This window comes from Mesoplodon mirus (genome assembly GCF_964341445.2).
Source record: "Mesoplodon mirus genome assembly, chromosome: 2".
NCBI classification, from domain to species: Eukaryota; Metazoa; Chordata; class Mammalia; order Artiodactyla; family Ziphiidae; genus Mesoplodon; species Mesoplodon mirus.
In genome coordinates this window covers 32,512,143-32,528,286 of record NC_138977.1, presented here as the reverse complement: position 1 = coordinate 32,528,286, position 16,144 = coordinate 32,512,143, and positions in this window count along the sequence as shown.

Below are 16,144 nucleotides of genomic sequence, written 5' to 3'. Positions count from 1 at the left end.
AACAAACTGGCTTTTCAATAAATTTGCTTCCATATTGGTTGAATAAGACAACAACGATTAAACTGAGTGGGACGTGATTATAAAGTCTTTAGGTATCAGTTACATATTTTTCAAAGCCAAATATGTACATGCTAAGGGAAGAAAAACAAAGAGAAGATTCAAATCTTGTAGTAATTTAATATTGTTATTAAAACTTTAATGTATCCTATTCTTTAACATTTGGTGTTAATGTAAAATTACTTGGCAGTGCTTGATATTTGAAATAAACACTTTTCTATTGTTTTATTTGCAAGTGATCCAGTTAATTTTGCTTAGCTACAGTTTGGTCATCAATTGAGTTCAAAGACACTATTAAATTGTTAGGTTCCCAGAGAAATTTGCCCCCTTTTAAGAAGGCCGGGTGGTCCTTAAAGTATAAACTTGTCCCCAGATAAAATCTGAACCTGTTTTTAAGTATGTCTTATCGTATGTAAAGAAATATTTAGCATAAAGCATTTAATCTCTGTAGGTAAATGCTAATAGATTTTAAAAACTAATATTAAAAATAAATATCAGAGTATGTGAGGTTCTGTTTTAAAGTGTTTGAGCTGACAGAGAGAAGTATTAGTTGTAAATGAAGTTAGAGATGCCCTGAAAGTAGATAGATGCCCATTGATCAAATTCTGTAAACTAAACCTGAGTTTTGGCTTTTAAAGTTGTAAGAGCTGTCATAAATCTTATATATTATGAAAAGTTTAAGCACTTTTGAGTCAGCTGCAATATAGTTTCTTCCCATTGCCATCAGTATAAACAACCCTAACATATATATTTTTTATACTTATTCCTCAGGTGGAATGGCTATTTTAAAATGCCCAGCGTGGATAAAACACATTTCTGTGACTTTTGACTAAAGAACTTATATTTCTGTAGTTAAGAAATTTAAAGGAGCTATCTTTCCCTTCATGAAAGACCATTTATTTCCACTGAAGCTCTCTAAAATAAAATTAATTTAAGGTTTTAAGTGATTACTAACATTCAGTAGTTATTTTTAATATTTTTATGCTTGCTGTTTCTGCAAGTACGCCTTTGTGTAGCACTTGGTATTTTACTGAGTGCCTAGAAAACATTCTTATTTATTATATATCACAGAAGGGAAAGAGAAATATAGGGTCTAATAGCAACCACTTGCATGGACCATGTTGCCATGAGGTATCACGATGTTCTTCCCTAAATTTAGCTGTCCCTAATCACAAATTCCAAGATAATACAATATAATTTTAGTGCATTTCTCCTCATCAGGAATGTTGGAGGTGCATTTTAAGTTTAAATCAATCATCAATGCTAGAATGACCAAATTGCAGACTAATTGTTTTCCATATTATACTTAAAATGAGTTTTTAAAAATGAAAAAGATGACTATATACAATCAATGCTACTTATTGTACCTCTGGGCCTACTCTTCTAAAAATTGTAGCTTATCAATTTTTCTCTGTCAAGCTTGAACTAATGTAAATACTTGAAATAATGTAAAGTTATATTTTCATGTTTTTATAGATACAACATGACAAGAATACATAATGTAAGAGTATTTCAACTATGGATAATGTTGATTGGATAATGCACATCTCAGTTACAAGCAGTAATCATAGTATAATATCCATGTAACGGTGCATCAATATATTGCTGTATAAATATGTCTGTGTGCATCTAAGTGAAAAGTGGTCAAACAGAGTGATGACAGCTGTCTAAAGGTTTTTTTAATTCATTTTATATAAAAACTGTTATGGAAAGACCAAAATGTTTATGAACTATTCTTATGTAAATTTACAACTGTCCTTTACTGTACTTTTTTGTTTACAGTATATGGTACCTTGTTTTCTGCTGTGTTAAGTGGGTGTCAGACTCTGAGGAGACATACACTTTCTACAACTTCTATTGAAGATATTGGAATTTCCAGTTTTTTCATGTGTACTGTGTCAGAAAATGCTTTTGATTTTATTTTTAAATCTAACATCAGATGGCTTTTTCGGAGTGTTGTAAAACTTCAATCATACATAAAACATGTTCTTACAAAAGACAATGATCTTTATTTATTTTTACTTGATAGTTCTTAAAACTAATAATAATGGGAAACCAAAAAAAAGGTACTTAAGTGTATTCCCAAACAAACCCAGGTGTTTCTACTCAACAAGGACATCCTTTGCTCAGTTTATACATCAGCTCGGTACAAATATAAGAAAGGAAAAATAACTTTTTTTTTAAGTTGAAGTGATTAACATTTTCTACATTCCAAGCTTACAGTCATTAAGTGCTTTGGGCATATGTAGAAATATTACTCTTAATTCATTTTATTTCTCCTTTGGCACTGTATGTTGTCAGCTCAGCTGCTGTCATAATGGTATTAAAGAGCAGAAAGGTGACTCGCTTTAAAAATTCCACAAGGTAACACATTTCCCAGCTTACATGTTTCAACAAAGTTTTCATTTCCTGCTTTACTGAAAGAGAGTATTGATGAGAAACTAAAACTCTTGCAGTTTTGATTCTCTTTTTACAAAGATGATCATTTTAATATTTAGGTGGTACTCTTTAGGTATATTCTAAAATTAAGGCATTTTAGTTCTTCACAATTGCACATTAAAATTTCTTGTATAGAGTTTTGCGGTTTGAATACATTTAATGTTTAAAAGTAGAGCATACCAATGCATCTGCTTAAAAATACAGTAATCTTGATATTCTGCCATCCTGAGTTTGCAAATTCTATAAATATTTTGGTGGTCATGGTAGTAAATTGGGCAAATGAAGGGAAGAATTAGCAATATAAGGACCCTACAGGATGATTTTAATACAACACCTTGACAATGCCATTAAAGAAAACACTTATTGAAACTAATTAGAAAACAATATCATGTGGTTTATTCCCATTTTTCTATTTCCTATCTCATCATATCCTAGCCTTATCAGCCCAGTAAATTTAGACAAAACTCAAGTATCACTTCTACCTTAAAATGTATTTGTGGGTCTTTAAACCTGTTTTAGGCTGGATAAGAGTTTATTTATTGCACTTTGAGAGCCTGCTAGTCTGTCGTGTAAAATCCTCATGTAATTCAGGCAAATATTCCATTTTCTTCTAATTCAAATGAAATAGGTAGGTGTATGGATTGAATTAGTTGCATACATTCTATATTGCCAACTTTAACTGATGATGTAAGGTTTATTGGTAATATATTATGAACTTGGGAGAGTTTATTGGTTAAGTTCCACAAATTTTATATGAACTCTAAATAAGCTTATTAAAGGAAACAATGATATAAATATCTGTTTAAAAGTAGAGTAAATTTTGTGTAAAGTGTTCCAATATTTAAAATTGGTTTATTTTTAATCTCCAACATGAAAAATGGGTAAGTATAAATGAATCATCAAGATATTCTGAATGAGAATTTGGGGTTGTATTAAATGGTTTGTGACAGTTGTATCAAATTTTTTAAAAGGAAGGATTCATTCTCTCAATGTGTTGGTTTGGTAAGACTGGGAATTCTATTGGCTACTAATCAATAAATTCTCTATTTCTATGTTTCAAACAAGAACAACTCATAGATAGTATATGACACTCTAAGTACATGAAAGTTCAAACATATTTATGTATAAAAGAAGATATGCAAGCACAGACTAACACAAATGACCTAATATCCAATGCAGGAAAGTGCCTGGAATAAATCTGGATCATAAGATTTTGTGTCTGTGTTTTATATCCTGTTTCTATTCCTTTCCTTCTTGCTTCACCATTTTACATTCTCTTCCTGCCCTTATGTACAACTGCAATTTTTCATATGTTATACTTTGAATGGTATCCAGTTTAAAAATTTCATGCATCTTGCCTTTTGGCTTTTATTCCATGGTATCCCATCTATTTCTGGCTTGTCTTTCCTGAGAGATTTCGCTTTGATAACACTTAGAATGCAGTTCATTTTGTCAAAGATAAGACTGGCAGTCTCAGAGTCTTCTTAATAACCATAAAAATGACTAAGAATTTCTGGAGCGAAGTAAAAATTTCCTGCTCAGCTCTATTTCTGCATCAGCCACATATTCTGATCCAACAATTGCAAATTTGTTATATTCCTCCATGTACTTAAAGAGCCCCACAATTTACAGAGTTTCTGTAGGAAAAGAGAGGCTCTTCAGTGAAGCAGGAAGAGTGAGAACTCTATTTTTAATATGTTTGTGCATCAGAATTCCTTTTTCAAGTCACTTTAGAATGAACACGAGCTGATTCTCTATTTTAACTCCACCCTCAAGCACTTCCAGATTATTTTTTAATTGCCTTTTTTTCCCCACTAGGTAAAGTCAATTTTGATACAATAAGTCCCCTCTATACGAGCATTCAAGTTGCGAACTTTCAAAGATGCAAACGTGTGTTCCCATGTCCAGCCACGTAGGTTAGTTCACGTGTCTCACGTATGTTGTCACATGTGTGTGTACGCTACAAGTGGTTGTGCTTTTGTGTACTTTACTGTACAGGACGGTATAGAGTACAGTAGTATAGTGTCTTTATTTCAAGCCCTAGCTGTCTGGAAGCAAGTGTAAAAACAGCAGTGATATATCTGGTACTTTTCAAGGTACTGTACTGTAACATTAAAAATGTTTTCTTTATTTTTTTGTGCCTGTTATGTATTTTTTGTGTGAAAAGTATTATAAACCTATTACAGTACAGTACTATATAGCCGATTGTGTTAGTTGGCTACCTAGGCTAACTTTGTTGGACTTACGAACAAATTGGACTTACGAACGTGCTCTGGGAACGGAACTCGTTCCTACGTAGGGGACTTGCTGTATTTCATAATCAAGTTCCTTTGCGGAGATGCATAAACTCACTGTTACTTCATTGGATATGACTGAATACACTGAATGAATTTGGTCATTTTTCTTTCTTTTTTTTTTTTCCCTTTCAGGTTCATGGGCCAATTTCATTTTATTGTAAGTTGGAATGTGGGGCAGTGGATTAAGCAGTTAGGAGAGACCCAGAACCAGGGTTCTAGCTTTCCCCGCCCTTGTTGCACATCTCCCTCTGTCTCTTGTCTTCTCACCTGGAGGATGTGGATGCTAGGACTGTCTCCCTGGATGAGGAAAGGAAACATAATATGATCACTTAAAACATAAGGAAACATTGTCTCTTCTTTAAAAAGTGGTCTAAAGAAATAAGTTCATGCATTGGGGTGTCACTTGGTGCAGAAAAACGTTTTGGTATTCAGTTCCAAATTTGTTTTATCATCTTAAGACATTAGAAAGGCAGTTCTAGCCTATGACGTTCATTCACTAATTCAGTTCATTCAGTCTAACAAATATTTATTGAATGTATCTTGAAAAAATAGAAACTGAAGGCAAGGGCTAAACTGGAAACCTCTTTTCTGATGATTAAGTATTATGTTTTCTTTAAAGGGTGTAGATTTTGATCCTGTTCACTTAGAAATAATCTGGTACATGGATAACTCTGACAATTAAGAGTTATATATTTCTGTCCAACAAGACATTCAAACTTTAGATATCTGATGACAGTCACCAATGATCTCTTTAAATATAGACTCAAAATATTTTCATCTCTCAAAAAAACCTTAGGTTTCATAAACTGTGCTTGTCCATAAATTTGTTTGACAACCAATCAATATTTCTATCTCTGTTTTCAAACAGTCAAATTAAATCCATTAACAAATACCACAGTTTGGTAGTTCTAAATTGTTGCCACCTGAAGGGCTAAGGTATTTCTCTAGAATCTATTTCTTTGGATAAGAGTTTATTCAAATATAATTCAATATATTGGGTTGGCCAAAGAGTTCATTTGGTTAATGAACACGTTGTTCAATAAAGTTCTTGTTGAACATGAAAAATGTGTCTTTAATTCTTACTTAAAACCGAATGAACTTTTTGGCCAACCCAATCTTTTTGGTCAGCAGCTAAATAGCATCTGATATTTAAACTGCAACAAAAATTAAAGAAAAATATTTTAAAGCAAGCTGGTAATTTCTTAACTGTAAGCTGGCCAATTGAGAATTTATTCATGAAAATTCTTAAAATGAGTATTACAACATCATTTTAAAATATTATTTAAACATTTACATTAAATCACACCTAAATTCATTGAGGGTATTTTATTTCAGATGGAAGGTGTTTTGGAGGAATCTGCCCTTTTGTTGAATTTCCTAAACCAAAGAAAAATATATGTTATATTTAAGAATTTATGTGTTATGGCCATGGTATTTTAATTATCACCCATTATATTGTCAATATTAATAGATAAGAAAGTCCATTTGGTAAGAATCAGAATGAAAATCAATTATAAATTAATGTAAGCATGATTTCTATTTCTTTCTCTTTTTGACATAATATAATGCAATTTAGAGTTTTTTCATGTAAAAATCACCTTCTCCCCCTCAAGAATTTTGTGTTACCAAAAAGCACACACACACACACAAAAAACGTGCTTGTTACAATTTTAGGCTATTGAATATTTGACCCATATCTAAAAACACTTTTGTGTAAATATTTACAGATTTACAAGGAAATAGCCTCATGAAAATGATTTGCAAGGTTCTTGAGATACTTATGAAATTGTAAATCTGTATTATTCTGAACTATATGCTCTTGCTTTGCCTGTGTCTTTCTCCCTCCCACCATCCCACCCTCCCCAAATTAGACTTGTCTTGTTCTCTCAACCATCAGAACAATTTTACTGAAGTCTAAGTCATGAATGTCAGTCACATGTGACACTAAGTACTACATGATTTTGAGATCACAGACAGCATATCAATCTTTACATAGCCTTCTTGCAAATATGTGCCTTAGTTCTCAGTGAGGTTTGGCATGGATAATCAGTGTGAAGCTTTTCATCTTTATTTGGGGTTCTTTTTAAATTAAAATGCATTCTTGGATTTATAACTATACTTAGTCTGTATCTTAGAAGTCTGTCAAGTCTGTTTTATGTGCATTATCCTGTCAGCTCTTTGTGTTCAAGAGATAAGCATGTGTTTGTTCATTTTTATTTAATATTGTTTGTGTTTCTCTGTGTGTGTATGTTCATGTGTGTATTAAAAATATCCCACATCCTCTATAGCATTTGTTCTGCTAATTATTTATAACATTGTTAACTTACCTTCAGAGTTTTTTTAACTCAAAAAAATATTCAGTGGATTGGAGTGAATTATTATGGATATTTTAAAGGGGTTTTCAAAAGAAAATTAAGCAACTACTGAGGTAGGACATATGAATCAAAGTAACTAAATCAAGCCCCAATTTATGCCTTGCTGTTTTTTATTTAAAATTTATTTTGAAGTATTTGATTCTTCAAAATTTAATTTCCAGTATTCATATTTCATAATTAGTTGTCGAAACATTTTATGGGAAAGAATTTTGGAGTCATGTTTACACTGTATCCTCTCTTCCACATTTTCTTCATCTAAAAACCAATAACTTATGATGAATAAAATTGTGCTTCAATATCTGGAAATAGCTTCCTGGAGTTAGGAAAAAAGTATATACCTCAAGTATCTGAATAACAGTTTCCAACATCAAAGGATAATTAGTTACCAGTATAAGTTTCAAAGAGCCTGATCATCTTCAGGACAGAGGAGTTAAGTCGTCAGTCAGCTGTGCAGAGCTGGTAAAGGAAAAGCCAGGATTATAATCCAGGGATGATTCCTTGCCCCCATCCTTTTGTCCCCATTCATCAGATGGGCTCTCTTTAGTTCTCAGACAACCAGCTGAATATCTGAAGAGTAAGAAAGCTAAATCCAGAAGGACTTTTTTGGGGGAGGGTAATTATTAGTTTACCTTTTGAATTAAGATGCACTCCTGTGATTGGGTTTGTATCCAGCAATGAAACTTACTCTGATAAGACAGTTGCATAGAACTGGCCAGAAAAACAGCATGACAGTTCATAGAAAGACTATTTTAAATGTTTTTGCCATAGATTTTTAAAGTAAGTACTTACATTTATTTTTCTTGACGTCTTAAATATTTACGAGGAGAACAATTTTTCAGTCTAATAATTGGTAAGGAAATACACATGCTCATCTTTGATTAGTGGCTGTCCTTAAAACCATTTTTGAAAAAGGTGGAATTATACATATAAATATAAATTGCCATCATTATAAATTAGCTTCTAGAAAATGTAAAAACATTTTGCAAATAAAAACTTGAAGAACTGCTTAAAAACCTAGATTGGGGCTTCCCTGGTGGCGCAGTGGTTGAGAGTCCACCTGCCGATGCAGGGGACATGAGTTCGTGCCCCGGTCCGGGAAGATCCCACATGCCGTGGAGTGGCTGGGCCTGTGAGCCGTGGCCGCTGAACCTGCACGTCCGGAGCCTGTGCTCCGCAGCGGGAGAGGCCACAACAGTGAGAGGCCTGCGTACTGCAAAAAAAAAAATAAAAAGCAAAAAAACCTACTGTGATTGTGCAGTTGTCTGTTTTTTCCCTTTAATTCTATTTTTGCTAAACATGTGTTGAGGCTGTTATTAGGCACATGTTACTGATAATATATTTTTTATCTTAAAGCATAGTCCCTTTTTATCTGTGAGGAGAGCTTTGGTCTCAAAAATCTATGGTATTAGATAATAAAGCAGGTGCTCTGGCCTCTTGGGGCTTCCTCTTGGAGTTGTACATCTATTTCTGTCCAATGATTTTCAACTCTTATAGACATCTTATAGTAAGCTCTTCATTTCTGAAAAAGACATTTGTCATGGTTTGCCTTTTATTGAGGTGTTTAGGCCCTTACCATTTAATAGAGGGTTTGCTATATTTGGTTTTGTGTCTACCACATTTATCTATGTTTTGTTTCTCTTCTCTGTTTTTATTTCTCTACTCCCAACTTTCTGCCTTCTTTTGTACTGTATAAATATATTCTAATGCTTCATTTTAATCTGTTGGCTTTTATGCTATATTTCACCAAACTGTTTTTAGTAGTTGCTCTATGAATTACTAAATGAATACCTAAAATTACACAGTCTAATAGATGTAAAATACAGAAACTTGCAAACATATAGGTCAACACATTGCTGGCTTTTTGGTTTTTTGATATTAAATTATTTTGTTCTTATTAGGAATGACTGAAATTTTATGAAACACTTTTTTGTCATTCAAGATTATAATCATATGGTTTATCTTTCACTCTGTTGATGTAATTGATGGGATACATTTCCTTTTTTTCTTAAGAATATATATATATACTTTTTTTTGGCTGTGCCGCACAGCTTTCAGGATCTCAGTTCTCCAACCAGGGATAAACCCAGGCTACAGCAGTGAAAGCCCTGGATCTTAACCACTAGACCACCAGGGAACTCCCACTTTACTGGCTTTTACGTTATAATTGTTATGTGTTGAGTCTGTACATAATGGTAACCACATGAGGCCATTTTGCTGTAATAGTCAACATATTTTTAATTTATAAGAAATAATGTCTTTTATTCTGATACTTAGATTTCTGTTGTTCTTCCTTCATTTCTAAAGAAAAAAGTTTCTTTTGGTATCGTTTCCCTTCAGACTGGAAAACTTCCTTTCGTATTTCTTGTAATAACAGATCTACTGGGGACAAATTCTCTATACATTTTTTTTCATCTGAAAAAGTAGTTATTTTTCTTTATTCCTGAAGGATATGCTTGCTAATTTTTCTTTTGAAAAAGAAGTTTTCTTTCACTATTTTAAACATGTTTTTCCTCATTCTTCTGGCCTCCATGGTTTCTGATGAGAAATACGTGGTCATTTGAATAAATGTTCCTCTGTATGTAACATGCAATTTTCTTTAGCTGCTTTCAAGACTTTTTGCATTTGTTTTTTAGCAGTTTGATTGTGATGCATCTAAAAGCCATGGCTTTTCTTTAAGTTTATTCTGTTTCGATTTCCTGAGTTTTTTCAATCTGTAAATTTCTGTCTTCCTCCAGTTTAGGACATTTGTGGCCATTACATATTCATAAAACTTCTGTGCTTCAGTTTTTTAATCCTCTTTCTGAGACTCTAATTCAACAGATGTTTGAGAATTCGTTCTTTCCATTGTTATTTACATTCTGGTGTTAAGCCCATTCATCGAGTTTTTATTTAAGACATTGCATTTTTCAATTTTAAAATTTCCTTTTTATAGTTTCAAACACCCTGCTGAAATTTCCTATATTTCATACATTTCAAGTGCGTTTTCCTTTACCCCATGAAGCATGGTTATATAACTGATTTAAAGTCTCTGTCTGATAGCTCCAACATCATGGTCATCTCCAGGTTAGCATCTATGGATCATATTTTTCCATGAGGATTTGTTTCATTTTCCTAGTTCTTTGTACCTTGAATAATTTTGAATTGTATCTGGATATTGTGAATGTTATTTGGTGTATTCTCTGTTGTGCTCTCCTGGAGAATGTTGGTGTTTTGTATTAACAGAAAATCTAACTGGTTATGTTGAGATCATAGATTCTGACTTGCCTTCTATGTTTGGTTGTTTAAGTCTCAGGTCAGTTTTCTAAGCTTTTGCTATGTTGATTTGGGTCTGTCTTTGATGTGAAGAGTTTAGGGTTAGGCTGAGATTTTTGTGGGTGCATACATAGAATTAGGGGATCCTCCTTCACTGGCTCTTTCCTCTAAAGGAATCCACCTACATTCTGCAGCCTGCAGGGGACCTTTTATCTCCTTTTTCTGAAAAAGAACATGGGTTTCTCTTGAAGTTTTATTGCCCATGTATCCATGCTGCTCTGCAACTAGTCTCACAAAAACACAGGCACGTGTGTGCAGGCACGCATTGCAGGCATGTGTGGGCACACACACACACTCACGCACACACACATACACCATCTCCCACTGCACTTGGGGCAAAGTCCTGAAAGGTGAAAGAAAACTGGGAAGCTCACCTGCATGCAGGTGGTTCTCAAGTTTTTACAGCTTTGCATAATCTGCTTGCTTTTGTTTTCTTTTAGTGTCTCCAAATAGCTGCTTTTGCATTTTTTTTCAATGTTTTTAGGAATATTAGCTGAAGTGGTGGGTTTATGGATAGTGTGTAGTGGAACCAAAACTCAGGAACTCATATTTAATACATGTCAATTGTGTGATATTCCCGCAGATTAGGTATAGTGAACGTGTTAACAAATAAAGTGAGGAAGTGCTGTGAAGCACTTTAGAATAACTTAAAGGAGTCTTTTTATATTAATAGCTACTAGCTGTAAATCATTATTTCCTGTTGTAGAGGTGGAAAACTTCCCTTCTTCCAATCTAGATCCTTTGGCTGTTCAAAGAATTAAATAGACATATTGCAGATTAACAGGAAAAAAACAAAGTTTGTGTACAGTATTCCCATAAAAATATGAGATTGCCATTACAGAAAGCTCACTTTGGTAGAAACCTAGAGAATGTTTTGGGGGAGAGTGAGAACTTTTCGGGGACCATGGGAATAATTATGGTGAGATGCTGAGCACCCAAACCAGTTTAGTAGCAATAGATCTGTTTAGTTCATGCTCTCCCATAATGTGAATAAATTCTAGACAAAGTATATCACTAAGAAAATGCATATAAAAGTTCTGGGAGATGTTAAAGCCTTAAGTTATAGGATATACACTACTATGTATAAAATAGATAAACAACAAGATCCTACTGCATAACACAGGGCACTATATTCAATACCTTGTAATAACCTATAATAGAAAAGAATCCAAAAACGAATATATATATATATATATATATATATACATATATATGTATATATATATAAAACTGAATTGCTTTGATGTACACCTGAAACATTGTAAATCAACTACACTTCAATTTAATTTTTTTAATTAAATAAATCATAATACCTTGGGACAAAAGAAAGATACTTTTGTCTCTCTATATATGTAATAGTGATTTTTTCTGATATCATGTTCAGATAGGCTATGATGATCAGATAGGTTAAAATATATATATTTATGAAAAGTTTTAATGAGGAGGAGAAGTCATGATGAAAGGCAGTAACTGGATTCTTGACTGATTTAATAATATTGAACATAGCTTCCCAAGCAAATGAGGTAGGAACTATTTTATAAACGGGGGAATCAATGGATTTTGTTTACTCTAAAGTATCACCAGGTGTGCAGTTGTTTACATTAACTGCAGATCACAAGCAATTCTGAACAAATGTTAGATTCCTGCATAAAACAGGCCATGTAGATTGAAAAATAATATTGATGCAAGCACAAGGAAACAAAAAGAAATGGCAACTGGCAAGGGATTCAGCTCCAAAATATACAAACAGCTTATGCAGCTCAATATCAAAAAACAAACAACACAATCCACAAATGGGCAGAAGACTTAAATAGACATTTCTCCAAAGAAAACATACAGATGGCCAAAAAACACATGAAAGGATACTCAACATCACTAATACTTAGAGAAACGCAAATCAAAACTGTAATGAGGTATCAGTTCACACCAGTCAGAATGGCCATCATCAAAATGTCTACAAACAATAAATTGCTGGAGAGGGTGTGGAGAAAAGTGGACCCTCTTTCACTCTTGGTGGGAATGTAAATTGGTGCAGCCACTATGGAGAACAGTATGGAGGTTCCTTAAAAAACTAAAAATAGAACCATATGACCCAGCAATCCCACTCCTGGGTATATACACAGAGAAAACCATAATTCAAAAAGATACATGCACTCCAGTGTTCATTGCAGCTCTATTTACAATAGCCAGGACATGGAAGCAACCTAAGTGTCCATCAACAGAGGAAGGCATAAAGATGTGGTACATATATACAATGGAATATTACTCAGCCATAAAAAAATGAAATTGGGTCATTTGCAGAGATATGGATGGACCTAGAGACTGTCATACAGAGTAAGTAAGTCAGAAAGAGAAAAACAAATATCATTTATTAACACATATATGTGGAATCTAGAAAAATGGTATAGATTATCTTATTTGCAAAGCAGAAATAGAGACACAGATGTAGAGAACAAACGTATGGATACCAAGGGGGATGGGGGGATGAATTTGGAGATGGGGATTGACATATATACACTACTATGTATAAAATAACTAATGAGAACCTACTGTATAGCACAGGGATCTCTACCCAGTGCTCTGTGGTGACCTAAAAGGGAAGGAAATCCAAAAAAGAGGGGATATATGTATACATATAGCTGATTCACTTTGCTGTACAACAGAAATGGACAAAGTGGTGTAAAGCAACTATACCCCAATAAAACAAACAAACAAACAAAAAACACAACAAAAACGCTGTGGACTATTATTGATACATCAATGAAAATGAGAACTAAAAATGTGCCATGATAGTAAGATATATTTAGCTTTACCTTGGCTATTATCCTGTTGAGTTATCCTGCAAAGTGGCCACACGGTGTAATTGTGTGTCTACATGAGATATGCACACAGCGATGGCACTAAACTCTACATGTAATTAATAGGAGAACTCTCCTGATGGTCTCCCCTCATTACCATACTACGCACTCAGGAAGAAAGAAACTATGCTTAGGTACCAGGAAAGAGAACGCATGGGATGCTTTCTATTTTAATTATAAAATAGCTTTCCTGTACAAAAAAGAAAGCTAGAAAAGATAAAGCCAGTGTTGTCAAAACATTATGGTTACAGACTCTCCTCCAAGTAGTTCTCTAGTTTAAAAAATCTAGCTACCAAAATTTGGTAGAGCTTTTTCTTTTTCAGATTAATATTTTAGTTTCAATTTATAGTTGGAAGACTCTGAAGGAATGTGCTGTAAAGATACTTGTAATTCTGCCAAGGCATACATTTTAATCAAGATCCCTGTATGGGTACTTTGTTGGAGCATCTGTTTAGCTGAAGAGCAAACCTAGGTGGTCTTGCTGTCCTTCTGCCTTGGTGTAGCTTTCCTGATTTCTATGTATATATGATGTCCCTCAGGAAATTCTAGCAAATGTTTAACTTTGTGAATAATGACCATTAAGTGAAATATAAAAGTTTAGTAGAAATTGAAAATTCAATTAGCTTGCAATGTAAGACTGTGCAGGTAAAAGAAATGGCTCTGGACTGAAATACGGTTAGAGGCTTATTCTAAGAATTCTGTGTTGATAAATTTAGCAGTTTGGGATGGGCTTTCAAAACATTCAGATATTTCAAGGTTGGATTGCATTCTCTGGCGAAATTTAAGTGCATGCATATAGAATAATAGTGAAAATCCTTAAGATCGGATATCACTTTCTCTGAGTGTATTTATGCAACTCTTTTTCATTTTATTTCTTTCATGTCAGACCTGCCTCTTTCCTACAAGGAGCCCATGTGCTAATAGATTGCTTTTATTTTGAGAGTGGAAGGAGATAATTAAGAGAGTGTAATGATCCATCATTGCAAAGCAGAGTGTACAAAGAGAAGACCTAATTTTGGCAACAGGTAGTCTGAAGGGCTGTTTCTCATAAAGACTGCTTATTAAAGCATGAATATCTCAGCTGTGATTATCATTTGGGTTTCTGCAATCTAGATGCCTTGTGTATATATGTGTACATGCACGTTTAAAAAGTAGCTTTTTTATTTTGGAATAACTTTATTTTTCAAATTTTAAAAAATTTATTTATTTATTTATTTTTTTGCCTCTCTGAATAGCTTTGCAGGATCTTAGTTCCCTGACCAGGGATCAAACCCGTGCCCCCTGCAGTGGAAGTGTGGAGTCCTAACCACTGGACTGTCAGGGAAGCCCTAGAATAACTTTAGATTTATAGAAAAGTTGCAAAGATGGTGTAGAGCATTTCCCCAAATCCCACACTCAGTTTTCTCTCGTTAATTTTTTCATTACTGTAGTACATTTCCCACAATTATGGAACTGGCATTGGTGCATTACCATTAACTAAACACCACTGTTTATTTTTATTTTACTAGTTTTTCCCTAATGTGCTTTTTCTATTCCAGAATACTATCCAGGATGCAATATTTCATGTATTAAGGATGTGTCTTTGGCCTCCACTGGTCCATGACAGTTTCTCAGACTTTCCTTGTCTTTGAGGAGTATTGGTCAGGTAGTTTTTTGGTGCAACACTTAATATAGGTCTGTATACTGTTTGTTTTATGTTATGTGACTGAAGTTATAGGTTTTGAGGAGAAAGACCAGAGAGGAAAATTGTTATTCTCAACACATCATAGCAAGGGCACATTCTATCAGCATGACCTGTCAATCACGACGTTAGCATTGATCTCTGGGTTCGTTCACCTCCTTGAGGGGGGAGAAGCTACATAAATTATTTGGAATTCTTTTATATGGGAGATGTGCTTCTTCTACGCCATGCACTATATTATTCTACTATGTGATTCTATCATTATTGACTCAAGGGTATTTATTTTATACTCACCAGTACTACACCAGTGAGTATAAAAAACTGACATTACTTAATTCAATACTACTTCACTTTATTGGCTGTGCAAATTGTCCCAACGTTGCACACTGGGTGCCCTTACAGCTTAGCTTCTCTGTCTCTTTGACGGGACTCCATCCAGGTACATTTTTAAACAATTTACAAAGGGTCCTATGACTGAAGACTTTGAATGAAAGTAAAATAAATAACTGAAAATGACTAAACTCACAAGTTAATGATATTTGGTCTCAGAATAAGCATACATTTGTGTCCATGTGAGTATGTGGGTATGTATGACAAAACCACAAGCTTTTAGTGACAAAGAAAAACGAACATCTTAATCCTGATTCATCTTTTCTTCTTTTACCATAGTCCTCCTGTTCATTGTTTGGATCCTTTTCAGTGATGCTGGGTAACACCCAGGTTTTTGTATGAACTGGTGGACATTCTTAGTCTGTCTCTGTAACTGCACAAAGCAGAAGCTTGAACATCAATTCTAGCTACTCCTTTTCTACACTCAGCCTCTATGTAGTTGCCAGAGAGTGAATGCAATTGCCAATCAACACAGATGGTTTGTTTCTGCCATGTATCAATGGGATCTTCTCTTTGGCCAGTCACGCTCAGATTTTTAGTCTTTCCCCTGACTCTGCTACCCAGGAAAGGAAGAGTTTTATAGGCCTTAGTATTTTACCCAAAAAGAGCCACTTTCAGAGTGAATCAGTTGTGCAAGCTCTTTTTCTGTTGGCAGTGGCTAAGGACTCTCTGATATATTTTATTTTAGAATTTGAAGCATCCTTCACAGGCTGAGCAGCTGAGGTTTTGCTGTAT